Source organism: Aphelocoma coerulescens, chromosome 1, assembly GCF_041296385.1.
Source record: "Aphelocoma coerulescens isolate FSJ_1873_10779 chromosome 1, UR_Acoe_1.0, whole genome shotgun sequence".
Lineage (NCBI taxonomy): Eukaryota > Metazoa > Chordata > Aves > Passeriformes > Corvidae > Aphelocoma > Aphelocoma coerulescens.
Window position 1 is genome coordinate 29,142,745 of NC_091013.1, and position 16,281 is coordinate 29,159,025.

Sequence of the window (16,281 nt, forward strand, 5' to 3'; positions counted from 1 at the left end):
GGGACTTCAGAGTTGAATTTTAAGGTCTAGGTTTTTCAAAACAGTTAGTTGTTCTTCTGTTCAGAAGGCATAGGCAATGTAGGTGGATGAATCTGATTTCCAAATGATGCAAGTGCCATCAAAGGTGTTTCAGATGTTACACCAAAATTAAGAGTAAATATTTCAGTATGACTTTTAAGACTGAGGTCTGAAATATACACCAAAAAATTTAGGCTGGTAACTCCAGTTTAAGCCTTTATCTCCCCACTGGTGTCTGGAGGAAGTCAGAATCTCACACAGGACTTGGTAGCCTAAAACCTCTCTTTTTGGGCTGGGCCTTAGTAGTAGCAGTTCAGAGTCAATCAATGTCAGTGACACTCAGATCCGCCAAAATCACTTTGGCAAATTTAGCCTGGCCTTCTGAGTCACATAGGATTTGCCACATGCAGAAGTGGCATCCAAAGGCATTGGACAGCCTGGGCTGAAAAATAAATACAGATTGAGTGGCTCATGCAAATATAGTAGTTGTTAGCCAAAGGCTACAGTACCATTTTATGACCTGAGCTATGGACAGAAAGATTTCTGTGCTTCTTTGGGACTCGCTGCCAACATGTATGTACAGAAGATCTAAGTAAACACAGCAAAACTGGTATGAGTATTTGAATACTTAGCTCACATTCTGTACCTCTAACAGAAATGCAGAAGCAGAAATAAGGAAAACTTCAAACCTAAAGAAAAACTTACATCCTGTTCAGCAGAAATACCTGCATTCTCTAATTCTAACTTGAAGCCTCAGAGATTGCAAGAGCTGAAGTGAGGCAGTCACCTGTAGACTGATGTGATCTTAAATGAGCCCAAACACTGTGGAGAGTCTCTGTTTCTTTTTGCTGCTCATGCCATGGGCCTGGGGTGCACAGTCTCCTAATCTGAGCAACTAATGCAGTGACTTAGCGGAACTGGGGTGACCAAGTTAAATGCCTCCCATCTTGATGTGGACAGAGGCATGGCTGAAGTGCCCTGTCAAAAGGGCAGCATCATAATTTAACCGTAAAAAATTAGCATGTGCTCAAAAATTTTGGAAACAAAAAGCTTCCTGGGATACTAAAGATACTAAAGCAGCAGAATGAGGGCCCTGTTCACTTGTAAGACACAGCAGCTGGTTGGGGCCCTCCCTGACCTCCCTATAAAGGGAAAGAAGTCAAACGTGCTGGGTTGAGAGGTCCTCTGCTTCCACCCTCAACTCTGTCAGAGTCTGCTGGAATTTATTCATTCATCCTCCCTAGTTCCCCACCCCCCAAAATAAAGGTAGCTCTACCAGCTCTTTGCGACTACAACAGCATAATAAACCCGCAGGAGCTGGGGGAAGCTCCTGGAGGATAACCCCCAGCCAGGTTACAAAGGACCTTTCGGGCAGGTTTTATGCACAGGATATGCGCCCTTCCTCATGCCAGGAGCTCCTCCTCGCTCCCGAGAGCGCTGCCCACCCCAGCCCCTCTCCCCCTGCGCTGGGTGGCGCGGAGCGGCCCGGCCGCCGCCTCCCGTTAGATGGCGCTACAGACTTTACAACCACGTGTATAGCGGCGAGGGGAAAAAAAGAATAACAATAATAAAAGAAATAACCCTCTTATTGTCCAAAACGCGGCGAGTCGGCCCCGCGGAGGGCCCAGGGGCGGCATACCCCCTTTCCCGCGGGGAGCGCCCGGGGTTGCCCGCACCCCCGTGGCGGCTGCCGGGGCTTGGCCCTCGGGAACCGCCAGGGCAAAGTCGGGGGCAAGTGGGCGAGCGGGGGCCCGGCGTAGCCGTCCTTCCTACCGGGAGAACATCCTGTCAGGACCGGGGAGGAGGCGCCGGCCCGTTCCCAACCGGGGAGCTGGGCGAAACCCACGGGCACTCTCTCGTCCCTCCCCTACTCTACTTCTCTTTTCCAAAAAGCTACTCATGCAGTGTCCACAGCCTGTCTGGGCTCTGATGGCTGGGTGTTTAATCAGACTCACTTTCCCCCGAACGCTTTTTTTTGTTTGTTTGTTTGTTTGTAGTCCCGCGTTTCCCCTCTGTGTGGAACCCCGCAAGTTTTCGGGCAGCCGGTCAGTGGCTGCCACGGGGGTCCGCCGGAGCAGGGCTGCTCTAGGTGCGTGGCTCTGCCCGTCGCCCATCCCGGCCAAGGACAGGGGGGATAGGACGGTGTATGAAACTCCTGGTCCTCAACTCACTGAGTCCATGACCTACTGGTCAACACTTCCCCGCCCGGTCCCCAGCCGAAAGGCGGCCGGGTGTCGCTAGCCCTGTCGCTGAGGGTGTAGGCAATCACCTGAAGAGGGGGTTAGGGCTGTCCCGGCGCAAAGACCACCGCCGCACCCCCATCCCGTGCCTGCTGTCGGGCTGTGAACTTTCCGGTGGGGTAAGTTCTCCTTTAAGAAGGCGAACTGTTCCTTATGCATATTTAAGGCTATTTGTCTGCAGTGCCCAGCTGACACGGGGCTGGAGGCTCACACGCGGGACCCGAGCTCTGGGGGAGTAAATCATCCCCACTTTAAACGCACCCTCTGCCAGGGCTCCAGCGGGGAGGGAGCTCCTTGCCATTGCTCTAAACACATGTAAGTCAGAAAGGGGGAGGGGGGGGAACTGGGGAGAAGGAAGGGGGAGACTGAGTATTTCGTGAGACGAGTAGAGTATTTTGGTAATTTCCATCACCAACACCCCCTCTCGCCGTCTCCCGTCCCCCCCCTCCCCCCTAAAGCAAAAAACCTTGTCCTTGGATTTTTGAAAACAGTTTATAACAAATTTTTACTATTATTATTTTTCGCCCAGCCTAGGGGCTCCTGCCCCCCTCAGCACGCCTGGATCCCTAAGATCGGTGGGGTTTCGAGACGTCCTCTCTCCTTTTGCCCTGCACGAGAGCGCTTTGCTGGGTGCGCACGTGAGGAGCGCCGGGAGGGTAAGTGAACCCCTTGCTTCAGCCGGGGGGCAGGAGGAGATCTCTCACGTCACCCGCGGATCAGAGGACTCCTCCGTCGCGCCGGGGGTGGAATCCCGAGCAGTCTCTTCATCCTGCAGAGAGCGGGGGGAGCCTTCCGGGGATGCGAGTGCCTTGGAAAAGCCCCCTGCACAGCTAGGCACCCTGCCACCTCCGCGCGTGTGTACTTCTGTACATGTGTGCGAAACGACAAAGTGTATGTGAAGGTCAGGCTGGTGAGCTTCCACTGCAGCTCAAATGGAAGGAGCAACTTTCAGTGCTCTGCTCTTAGTGGTTTCCTGCCTTTTAAAGTGAACTTGTCCGAGTGTGTTATTCAAAATGTGGTTCAGTAGTTATGCCTTCAAATTAAGTTGCTTCTCGGTCCTCATCGGGAAAAGCAGACATGTTTCCTCAATTGTATAGAATGTATATTAAAAAAAATCTACTAGGTACTTTATGATTCCATCTGGAGAAATTAAAAGCCCAGAGCTGTAATGTTTATTCTTACATAGTTTACAAAAAAAGGGGGAAATGTGTGAGACACATGTCTCCAAATATAACCAAAGTGCTTTCCCTTCTGGTTAAAAAGTTGCATGCAAATGTTTTCATTTTAACACTCCCTGCCACCTGTATTTCTCAGGGAAACTTTTCTTGGCGTTAGTGACGAAACACCAATAGTACTTATTAATGAATTAATTATTATTATGGCTGCTGAAATGACTTAAACTGCTTTGGAGGCAAAACTGATCCATGTTAATCAGTTACAATTAATTGTGTTTCAGCTGCTGTTTCAAACACAGTTTCAAAGACGAAGGCGAGAAGGCTCTGCATGGGGTGTAGGGAAGGGGATGATCCAGAGACTCTTCCCAGCCCACGGCCCTCTTGCTCAGAGATTTCCTCTTGGGTGGCAGAAACCGACGTAATGTCCCGGTGCCCGTGTCAGGTCACACAAAGGTGCGAGGGGCAACTTAGGTGACAAACTCCTCTTTCTCCTACCAAAAGCTGCAAAGATTAAGAGAGTCTGGGTCTTAAGAGCGCATCCCCGCAGGGAGATTTCCCTCCGGAGTTCGCATTACGGGGAGGGCAGCGGGCGTGGGCTTTGCTGTGCCGTGTCTGCTTGGCCGCTTTGGTCAGGGCTTTTGTGTTGGCGGCGGAGACAAGGAGGCAGCGGTGGGCAGCGAGGCTGAAGGGGTCCACAGAGTCCTCTCGCGGGGGGGGGGGGGGGGGGGGGGCGACTGCATCCCACGTCCAGGAGGATCTGGGGAGAGGGAAGAGAAGAAAACAGCTCCCCGAGGGGACAAGCGACAGCTGGGCCGGGCTTTGTGAATGCCAGGGAGGCCAGAGGGGCGGCCGCAGGGCTGAGGGCAGGAAAAGCCGGGTTGCCCAGAGAGGCAGCCAAGAGACGCCAAGGGGAGGGTTATTCTCTGCCGTGCCTCTCCCCGGCCGCCCATCTGCTGGCAGGACCTGGGTGCTAGGGGTGCCGGGCTCAGCGGGGGAAGCTGAGGATGAGCAAGGCCAGGGAGAGGAGTAGAGACAGCCCGACAAAGCCTGGGAAAGCCCTCAGTGTTGATGTGCAGAGGGGAGGCCCGAGGGCTGCCGTTTGGCCAGCTGGTCACAGGGCGGCCCGTGAGTGCCCAGCACGGCGGCTGCAGGGGAGCATCCCCTCCAAGAGGGGTGGAAGGCGAAAGCGGAGTGGGCACTGGCTCAAGTGGACCGGGTGACAGCTGGAGTCGACCTGGAGGGGCCGGGGGCCGCGTACAGGCTGCCCGCACCCCCAGTGGGAACTGGTGACGGGGAGGGGCTGGAGACGAGCTTCCTCTCTTTTGCCAGGGAAACGGGATTTTCCACAATGATAACGACCTCTCTTCACAAAAGTTAGGGGCGGGAGAGAGGGAGAACTGGCGGTTCTCCCCGGGCTGGGCGCCTCACCCTTGCCCTGCCTGCCCCTTGGCCTCCGGCCAATCCGTGGGGTGAGCCCGTCCCGGGGGGCACCAGGCATCATCAAGTATTACTTGTCCTTAGAGGTTTACACTTAGCAAAAGTAAAGCTCTCCCCCGCCCCAGCCTTCAGTGTGACTTTTTTTTTTATGCCAGTCCGCAGAAAGGCAATTGGGAAATTCTATTCCCTCCCATCCTCTCTGGAATTGTGTTGCTGGGATTTTTTGCGGTTTGATTTTTTTTTTTTTCCTTCTCTCACTCCAGCTCTTTCTCAAAGACTCCCCCTTCCTCCCTCTCTCTCTCTCTCTTTTTTTTTTTTTTTTAATTCCACTTCATCCCGTTGACTCTGCTCAGATTTTGCTTGAGATGAGCAAGGAAAAAACCAAACCACCCTACTATATACATGCAAACAGACTTTTCTTGGAGAAAAGTAAAACAAACAAAAAACCTTTTACCTGCAATAGAAGGTAGTGCACCAATTAGCCACCCCACCCCGTCCCATATCGAATACGGCTGTAATTAATTGAAAATTGAGGGAAGAGATGCGTTTTCCACGTGTGAACGTAATAGCTAAGGTCGGTCGGCTAGGCAAGACACCTCGTTCCTGCTCATCACGCGTGGAATCGTTTTCTCCAGCTGGGACTGGTAGTGGTGTAGGTGTCGAAGAAGTGCAGGATACAAATCTTCGGCTCTCATATATCACAAAAGCAGGCTTTGCTGGATGAAATACCCATATTAACCAACTTTCTCCCTCTCCCTCCCTAGTTTTATTTATTTTCCTTGGATGCGGGACCTAGGTGGTCAAAACCAAACAAAAGCACTTGCGTTTGTGTCGGCACTTTGTCGGCGGGGCAGCACCCGCATTAGATTATTGCCGAGGATTTATTTGCATGCAGCTGCAAACCCACAACCCGGCTGCTGACCGCTGCGCATAAAGGGCTGCCGGGGCCGGCCCCTGCCCGGCCGCCGCGGCTCCCAGTGGGAACACGGCCCGGGGGCCGGGGGTGGGGGGAGGATTTGGGAGTGGGTTTGCTCCCGACACGGCCCGGGGGGATGGTCACAGAGCCGGCAGCAGCAGGGTCCCCAGCGCAGCCAGAGGCTGCAGGTGCGGGGGATAGGGGGGAGGCGGGGGCGGTGTCGGCCCGCAGCCCCCCTCCCCGCCACCTGGCTCGCCCCCAAAGGCAGCCGCAGCTCCCACTGGCCTTGCTCACAAGCACATCCCAGAAAAGCTTTCCCTAATGCCTATGTCCCGGGGAAAAAAAAGGACCGGCGGCGGATCCTCGGGATTTCTCAGAGCTATTTTCAGTGCTTTGAGATTTACAGTAATGTTGATGTTCTTTTTTCCCCCCCTCTCTTCTCCCCTCTCTTCGTCCCAGTAGCGTTTGGCAGCGTTTGATGAGGGAGCTATTAACCTTTGAAGCAAGGGCTTTAGGTTCAAACTACCTCCTTCGCTACCCGCTGTATGCTTCTCCCCTCCCCACATAGAGACACGATGCGAGGATGGATTTGGCTGCATGGGATCGATGTAAATGTCTCCTCAGGCCTCCCTCTACCTCGGGTTACGCTGCTAGGTCTCCTTCATCTTCTCCCGCAGAACTCGCTGAAGGCGCAGGGTTCCTGGGGCTTGAACTGTCTCCCCTCTGAGCACAGCGGGAGCAAAACCTGCCTCCGAAGCGGGGCCGGCTCGGGGACGAGCCCCACGGCAGCTCTGCCGTGGTCTGGCCCGTTTCTCCCTCCGTGAGGAGAAGGACGGGGTCAAACCAGCCATTCGCAAGCTTAGGGGGACTTCTGCCCATCCCTCTGCTCCGACGGCCAGCACGGGACTGTAGGAGAAGGGGAAGAAAAACTGACTTCGGGGAACTTAATTATTTGTCAGAGGAAAGAGATATTCCCACTCCATGCAGGCTCCTTCGACTGGGAGTGAGCAGAGGAGGCTGCTCCGGGCTATTCTGCCAAACACAGGGGGCTACGGAGCGGGAGCTCCCAGGCGGGGAGGGCGAGGCCGGGCAGTTGGAAAACCGCCCCGGGAGGGCGAAGCTGGAAGGACAATGGGGATTCACGCAGACACACAGAGGGTCACGTTCGCCCCTCGCATCCCCACGGCGGTGCGTGGAGGTGTCGCGCTGCCCCTTGGCCAGGCCACGCCGCCTCAGGGGGGAATCCCTGCGTGCTGACGGGCCGGGGGCGGGCACGGCCGGGCCGGCTGGAGGGCAGCCCACCCCGCCGGGCCGCCCCGTCTAACGCCGCGTTCCTCGAGCGCGGCCCGGCCGCGGAAGGGATCCGGCCGGGCTGCGCAGGCACAGGAGGGGGTGTCTCCAGCCCCACGCCCCCAGAAAACTGGGGAATAGGAGGCTGGAGTGCTTGCGCAAATTAGGATGCGCCTGTGGGCTACAGCGGGCAGCGCTTGTGGGGAGCGGGTCAGTAACACGAGTGGCCAGGAAAAGCGCAGGGAAAGGCAGGAAGGGATGAAACCATTCGCAGACTCCTTGCGGAGCGGGAGTGTGTTGTCATCTTTGTTTTGGTTGTGTTGTCTTGTTTTGCAGGAGATTGGGACAATAGCTGGAGTGGATTATTCATTCCCGTAGGCAATACTTCCCTGTATGGGCTTCAGGATGCAGTTGGGAGCTTGGGAACAAAGCGGGCATCGAATGTCAAGGTAACTGGTCCCCTTCCTTTGTTTATGCTATTGTTAATGACGGGGCTCACTCAGCCCTGGCCTCAGCCGTGCTGTATGGCATTAATATTGACTTGAGAGAATAGGCAGGGCAATTAAAAAACAAACCCAGAACAACAGCAGCATCCAGTCCAAGCCCAATTCTTCAGGCAAAACATGCCTCTTCTGGGCTACTGAGAATGATATAGTAATCTTGCCTCGTATTCACAGGAACACACACACCGTTCTTAAAATTAAACACGTCCCTATACAGCATTAACATGTAGGGGAGACACCGTAACCCTGTCGTTCAGTACAAAATCAAAAGGGAAAAGGCATTATTTTCAAATACCCACATATTAGCATGAGGGAATTCTCATAATCATTAAAAAAATTAGAGAAACTAATAAAATTATTATTTTAATTATGATAATCTAAAAGTAGCAGAAACCTGAGCATTTATTGACTAATTTTCTTCTTCTCGAGGTAGTGGATGGTATTTAAAGTTCAACATTTCACACATCTCCTTGTTTAGTTTAATTTCCTCGACAATCTAGGCAATTTCAGCAAACTGAGATAAAAATTTTGGTACACATCTGAGTATGGATCTGCATAAAATAGAGAAGGCCAGAGAGCTGGGGAGAGGAGGTTTTATTATTTTAAGAAGAGAAGGGAGTGTATGTTTTCATGTGTGTGTATGCATACATGTGAGAGAGAGTGAGAAACAAATGGAGAAATTTGCACCTTGCGTTTGATCTGTAGCTTTAGTGTGGACTCTGAAACAAATATCTATTAGATTTCTCTGAAAAATGTCCCACTCAGGCAGACAGACCCCTGCATTGAATGAGAGCTCCAGGAGATGAAAGAAATATATATTACTCCTGAACAATTCTTTATCAACTCTTTTTTTTTTTTTTTTTTTTTTTTTTCTCCAGAAAGATTAATTTCATCTCTCCTATCCTGGGCCCATTTTCTGTCAGTGAAGGGATATAATAATGATCAATGCCCAGCACTTCTCATATCTTTTGTACTTGGTAAATATTTGTAATGTTTTGAATGTGGAGGGGAGGTGAAGAGATGAGTCCAATCTCAGCTTTAGACGATCCTCATGAGCACTCACACAGAAGGACGGAAAATCCAAACAACCAAGCCAACCTTTTCAGCAGACCCTTCAGCCTAAAACTCTACAGTCATGCAGTTACTTTTTGTATTTTATCTGACTGCTTGGTGAAATGGTCTACATACATCAGGCCATCTGGGTTTGTGTGACCAGCTCAGGGTGTACATTAGCACCCCAGTTGAAAATGGAACCTGGAGTTGTTGAGCAAACAGTTCCTGCTTGACTGTAGTGTGGACTGAATGCTGTCTACCCAGCTGTATGGAGTGGTGGCAGGGAAGTAGCACCAAGTATTTCCAAAACTAATAATAAAAAGGTTACTATATATAAAATATTGGTACAGCCCACGTTCCCTCAAGTTGTTTAAATTTCGGTTTGATGCATATAAATACAGCAGACATACCCGGTTTCCCATTAGCCAGTCCCTGCTTTTTAAAATCAATTCATTTCAATTTGAAAGAATGGCTCCATACCAAAGACAGTCAACAACCCTTTGACTTTCTCCACTCAGTGTGGACCTCAGGAAGAAATAGCATCTGTCTTTGTCATTTCACATGCGTATCGCAGTGCCTTGACATTGTGTTTTAAGAGCAGACCTACTACCAGGGAGGGTAACAGTCCCCAGCTGGTTCCCCCTTTCTAATCCATTTTCCCCCTTCTCATCTTAGGCTCCTTTTGAGGAAGAAATAGTTCTGCTGAGACCCCATGCCTGGACTTTGGAGGGCATGGCACAGTGGTCTGATATGAAAGCACCGTCCCTGCGGGCGGAAACTCTCCTCTGTATCATGCGCCTTGCAAGAAAGTCAGCGAGAGGACCTTGGAGTAGCCAAGCATCTGGCATCAAGCACAACAATCCACTTCACACTATGTGAAGGAAAGTTTGTTCCAAACCACATACTTTGTGGTGCTCAATACTGGTGTCAAACTGGTTTGAACTGCCCCGGATCTAAAATAAAGATCTCCATTGTGGTATGCCAGTGAGCTTGTCTTGCTAAACCTTCCCTGTTTATGTTGAAGGTACAGAGCCAATGTAATGCTGTCTTTTCACCCACGGATGGGTGCAATAGGAACAATTCAGAAAAGTTCTGTTTAGTTTTTTTCTCCTTGTAGTTGAAAAAATGCAAGCTATCAGAAACAAGCCTATGTTTGAAGGTACAGTTTTCAACATGTGAGCGGGAAACATATGTACTGGCACTATTCAACAGCTCTGTAAGGGCTGTGCTCGAATTTTGGCTTTTAATCTCAACTATGTTAGAGATGCAAAATGGAATGGAACCTGATTATTTGTGCTATAGCCTTCTGATGCTCATCCTATAACTGTTGGGGAGAGAAGCAAAACACTCTGCTGAAGCTTTGGGTGAGCCTGAGTTTCAGGGGGACTCTAGTCTTCACAGGTTCTCACTTTGCTGCCTTTCTTCCCTTAATATATGTTATATGGGATTTTTTTTTTTTGTCTGCTGTTCTACGTTTTAAAGTGAGTACAGACTCAATCCTGCTGAGAGAGAAAGAGCTCCCTCCATCACAAGCTCACGTTTGGAAAGTGCCTACCCACTTCGACTGCCCCCCTTCAAGTCATCGTCCCCCTTTCAGGGGAGAAAAGAAAACCTTAAAAGAGAAAGAAAGAAGCCGAGGTGGAGGGGAGGGGGAGAACCCCTGATTCCTCAATGACCTGCACAGCTCGGACAGACCTTCAAGATCCCCTTTGCCTCCTGCAGACAAGCTCCGATGGAGGAAAAAAACCCACATGCCTGAACTTTTAACGTGGCTTGGGGTTTATACAATTCAGGCTCAAGTTTAACAATCTCGGGGTTGGGGACAGCGGGGGAGAAGGGAGAAGAAAGTTTGGATTTAACTCTTTGTCGCTAAAAAATCACCACAACCAACCCCCTCAGCCATCAGCAAAAGCGACCAGCGTCCCCGGCAGCCGGTGCCCGGTCCCCAGGCGGCCCTCCCGCCACACAACGGCGATGGCTGGCAGGGAGAGGCAGCCCCAGCCCTGGCTGCCAGCACCCTGCCTGCAGCCGTGCCCCGGGGCTCCCCTCGCTGCCCCGCCGGGGGGCCGCCCTTCCTCCGAACACTGCGGGGGAAGGCAGCCCTGCCTGGGGTCTGCGGGGCTGGCAGGGAAGTTTTTTGGTACTGCTCAAGGAGCGCACACACACACACACACATACACACATATATATATATGTGTGTATATATATATATCTCTCATACACACACGTCTTTATATATAGATTTATATGTAGGTGTCTAGTCTATGTTTAAATTATTCTATCTATACACACAGTCCTCCTCTGATGAGGTCATTCTCCCATATATATGAGATTGGGTGTAAGATGCCAGAATCTAAGGCCAAGATCTTATCTCTGCCGATCTAAAAGCAATATAAAATAAATGTTAGCAGAAGGGGAAATAAATTTTGGAGAGAAACATTCAACAAGGTGTCCCTGAAGGCTTTTCCCCCGCCCTCCCCAGCCGATGTGCCCACGCACTTTATGCCAAAGAGAGCCATTTCTGCGCAAGAGACTTCTGCTTCAGAGCAAGGACAGACTGCACCCCGCATCGTGGGTCTGTGCCTGGCAAGGGCTGCACCTTGACATTTTTAATCCCCTCTTCCCTTTCCCTAGCTCTTCTCTCTAATGCGCTAATCGACTGCAGGTTATTTATTTTTATTTTTTTCCCCTGGGGCTCCAAATGTCTTAATTTTTTTTTTTTTTTTAATTTCAGGAAACTCAAAACGGAAGGGGGGATGCTCCTTGAAAGTGTGACTCAAAAAAAAGGTTTTGCTTTGCAGCCATCAGTAGCACCAGGAGACAGCTCCATTAAAAAAGTAGTTTTCCACTGCTCTTGAAAAGCCGTTATTTTTTACATCGCTTTTAGGAAGATAGATTAACAAAACATCACATTTCAAGCCACTCTGATCTGTAATTAAATGGAGGAGCCGGTTTGTATTCTCCTATGGCTTTTACAGAAGTTGCAGTGATCCAAAGTCAGGTTGCTGTGTCAGAGTGGCATTTTTATTAATGAGAATACAAAAAGCTTGCATATTCTTAGCCCGGCTTGAATTTAGTTGCTAAGCAACCGCTGTATGGTAATTCATCCGCGAAATTTAAATCTTGGAGAAAGGATCCTGCGTTTTGCTGAATGGTCGCCACGAGGAAAACAACTTGTGGGACCCGCGGCAGCTGCCGCCGCGGCACCGCGCCGCCCGCCCGCCGGCTCCCCCGGGCCGCCCGCCGCCCCGGGACGGCCCGCCGGGGACGGAGGGCAGACGGGCAGCGGCGGCCGCCCCGTCGGCGCTGCCCCGGCCCGGCCTTCCGCGAGTGGGGGACGCGGCACCACGGTTCCCCCGCGCGTGGAGCGGCCCGGGCCCCGCCGCAGCCACCCCTGGGTGGGGAGGGGGGAGGGGGAGGCCAGTCCCATCGCAGCCCCGAGGGCGAGGCCCCGTGGGCACCGCCGCGGACCCGGCTGCTCCTTTGGTGTCGGGCAGGACGGGATGGGCGGCGAGCCTTCCCCTTTTCGGTCTTCACCCTTTAGCTTTTTGTGTTGCCAAAGCCTCTCAACCAAAGAACTCCCTACTGCTGTGTCATTGACACTGCGGGGCCGCTCGCCGCCCTCCTCTCCCCTCGCTCCCGCTGCCTATTGAAGGTTGCGCCCGCTCCATTGTGCCAAACTGCAACTGAAAACACCGATGGGGCAATAACCACCTCCCTGCATCTCCTCCGATCGCTCCGTCCAGCCACCCATCCCTCTCGCCATAGGCGACCAAGCTCCTCGCCAACCCTGGCATTAACAAAATGAGTCCCTGTCCTCAAGCGCTCGCCCCACGCCTGCCTTCGAGGTCGGGACTTGTTGCATCCCTTTTAGAGTTTGATTAATTACCCTGGAACTTAAGCAAACTAAAGTACATGTGGCGAAGAAGCTCACGCCTACAGTTTGGTCCTGCAGCTTGCCAGTTACAGAGGTAATTTTTACACTCGCTTCCAAATGGGTACGAGCATCTCTGCGCTTTAGAAAGGTATCCCTGTACAAATATATAGAAGTATCGATTTTGCTGTAGCTTGAAGATGTTGATCATTTATTACAAAAATAAACGAATAAATACAACAATGTATTGTTGCTTTCAACAGGATAAATATTTTACAAATATATAATTTAAAAAAACCCAAATTTAATTGTTAAAGTTATTTAAAATAGTACACTTATTGATAAAATTATCAATAGTATATACTGCATTTCATATTAGAACCAATTATTCTCTAAACGTTCCATTTAAAACCATTCATACAAAACAAGTTATGAGCATTGTAATGTGCAAACACAAGTCACTATATTAAAGCATAAGGATTCTGTAAAGATCACTTTCCGATAAGAACTGCTGCGTTTTTAAACCAAAGTAGAGCTCTCTGCTAAATTTCGGAAAATACGCAGACCAACAGCAGTGACATGACTATTTTAAATACACCTGAAAATGATTTATTGTGTACAGACTCGACGGGGGAAGGATGGGATGTGAGTGAGAAGACTGGGGCATAGTAGAGGACTGCAGGATATGAAAATGTAAACTATAAATAATCACATCTCGGGATTACCCAGGCTGATCAAACATAACTTTGTGAAACATTTGGCTTTCCTTTAGGCAGGGGAAAAAAAAAAAAAAAGGAGAAAAAAAAAAGAGGAAAATGATGCCGACTCCGTTACCAAGCACAGAACACTGATATTATAAATGAATACAATTACTAAATTCATTAAGAGATCTGGAGATATATAACAATATTTTCATTATTTACACGTGTAACAATATAACCCTTAAGCGCAAACCCTCTCACTTATTATCTACCTCTTGCTATCTCAGAGACTCACAACCCTGAAATTCCTAAATACATTCAAAGGATTCAGTTTCTCGGGGGCGGGGGAGGGGGCGGAGGGGCGGAGGGGGGAGCGCCCATGGCCTCACTTTTTGTGCATAACAAGTCCACGGAACGGGCACATTTTGCCGGTCCCTCCGACCACACGTTACTCCTCCAGCCTAACCCCCAGCTTTTCGGAGGCAGCAACCCGCAAAGGTTGCCTTTTAATAGAAACCAGCGTGAAGCCTAACGTTAGCTCTTTGTTGCCATCCAAATCGAGTAACCAAATACCGCTCCGAAATTTAAATAGACTTTCTCCGCGGCTAATACAACTGCTCCCCTTCGTGTGTGAAAACAGGATCCCACCTCACGTGTCAGTGGTACCCGGCCCCCGGAGCAGAGCCCGGCCGGGCCGCCTGCACGCCGGCCCCCGCCCGGCCCTTCTTCCCTCCCCAGCTGCAAAATCAGCCAGCAGCTTCTGCTAAAACGAACAAAAGAAATAGCGTCCTTTACCCTTTCGGGTTCTCTTTCCCTTTGTTGGGTTGGCTTCTTCCCCCACCCCCCCCCCCCCTCTTATTTCCTCCGTGTCAGTAGGGCCTTTTGGATTTCACAAATCAAACCGACGGTGATATTTACTACGAGCTGGTGTTAAAATAATGCATCCCGGTGCGCGGCTCTCAGGTTGGCTTTGATTTATGGACTGACACAAGGCCTATCTGAAAGGAAGAAATGCTTGTTGTTCCTACAGCAGTTTTCTGGGGGTTTAACCCCTGCCTCAATAGCACGTAGAGAAGCAAGGCAGGAGGGAGAGGGCGCGGAGAAGGGGAGGAAGAGGAAGGGGAGGAAGAGGAAGGTGAGGAAGGAGCCACAGACGAGCTGGATCATAAAAGAAAACCTTATTCTCTAGCAGACTATCAATGGGGACGGGTGGATGCGTCAGATGCAGCTCTCTACTTCCCACAACCTCCCCGCTGCAAAATGAAGAGAGTTGAGACGGTCATTCACTTGTCCCTACATTGCAATAAATTCTGGAGGATAAATATGACAGGTCAGCTAGTGCATCTATTGGCATCTCCAACGTTACTGACACGCGCGTGTGTTTGCAAAGAAGGCATGGCAGCGCTGTGGCAAAGTGGAGGAGAAAACTAGACTACACCACTTCACACCCCATAGAAAAACCTTAAAACAACAACAACAGCCACAGCAACAGCAACAACAGAAACGGTGAACTAGGCAGACCGCACGTAGGATGCTGAAAGTATTATTCTATATATTCGATCAGAAAAAAAAATAAACGTACCTTTTCTTTAAATTATAAAGATAAAATAAATACAAATATTAATACATACATAAAATGAGTCAAAATAAATTATAGCTCAGCCCCCCTTCTCCCTCTTCGCCCCCCACACCCTCCCCCCCCTCCCGCACCTCCCCCCCATCTAGCCTCAGTTTGGAAAGAGAGGAAACAAGACTGAACTTTTGGAAACATCCCTCTTAGCACCGGCCACGCGGGACCAGAGGACGCGCTCAGGTATCGCCCGCTCCCAAGTGCCAGCCTAAACCGAGCCGCCACAGCCCTTTCTGGGAGAAGGTGGCATTTGGTGAGCTCTAATCTCGCCGTCCTTCCCGGTGACACAGGGTTCTCGGGGTTGATGGAAGAGGCCGCGGACACGGGCTCGGCCGAGAGGCGGGCAGGGGGAGAGCCCCGCGCCGGACAAGCAGCAGCAGGGGTGAGGCGGGGGCACTGCCGGGGAGCACGGGCCGTGCAGCCGGCAGGTCGGACCCTCGGTATTTCTCTCACTTTAGCAGTATGTCCCTTCAGAGAACTTTTTTTGTTGTTGTTTTTCGACACAGTGTTTATGCATCAGACACAGACTATTTCATTCTAACAAATTTATTTTCTCAATCAGCTCTTACGGAATCACTACTCAAATTAAATTACAATCAAATTATCACATCAAAAGATACCCTTATTACCTAACAACTGTCCATATTTTCATTTCATTTTGATTTGTGCTCGTCTGAAAAAAACACGTAATACAAGATCTGGGGAAAAAATAAATTACCGTTTTGCAGCAGTTCATAGGTATTCTGAATAAAATATTAAAAGAAGTCATTTAATGAAAATATAAAGCAAATTTTTTTTTTTAGATCAACAACGGATCTAACAATTCTATATTGCCGTCTTTTTGAAAAGTCTGTTTATTAAAACCTACCAAAAACACTGCTTGGAAATGGCAGTATTATATAATCACATCCACAGCACCCATTCAATCAAAGTTGGCAACGGATTTAGGAGAGGAGAAGTTCAGATAAGTGCAGCTGCAGATGCTCAGTCCTTCTAAATCCCTTTATCTGAATCAGTCCAGAAATAAAAAATAAAAATATTAATAAAAAAAATATTAGCAGTGGATTTTTTTTATGACTCTTCCATGATGATTGGCAGCCGTCAGGAGCAGGACTTTGACAGCCCTAAATTATTTCCCTTTCTCTCCCTGGTTCCCTTAATTCATGCAAAGTCCTTCTACAGAGCTCGAACTTTAGGGACCAACAACCTCTCCTTCTCTCACCCTCCCCCTGGTGTCTGTCCCTCCCCCCTTTCTCTTCAGGGTCAGTTTTCTCCGCGTGTGGGCATTTATTTCCATATTTTTGTTCTATAGCTATACCTATATATATAGATAAATATATATATATGTATTTGCTTCCCTATTCAGCCTGCTTGTTTTTAGTGCTGTGTGCATATTTTTTTTTTCCTGGAAAAAGTGGACCCTTTCATTTTGCAGAATATATAG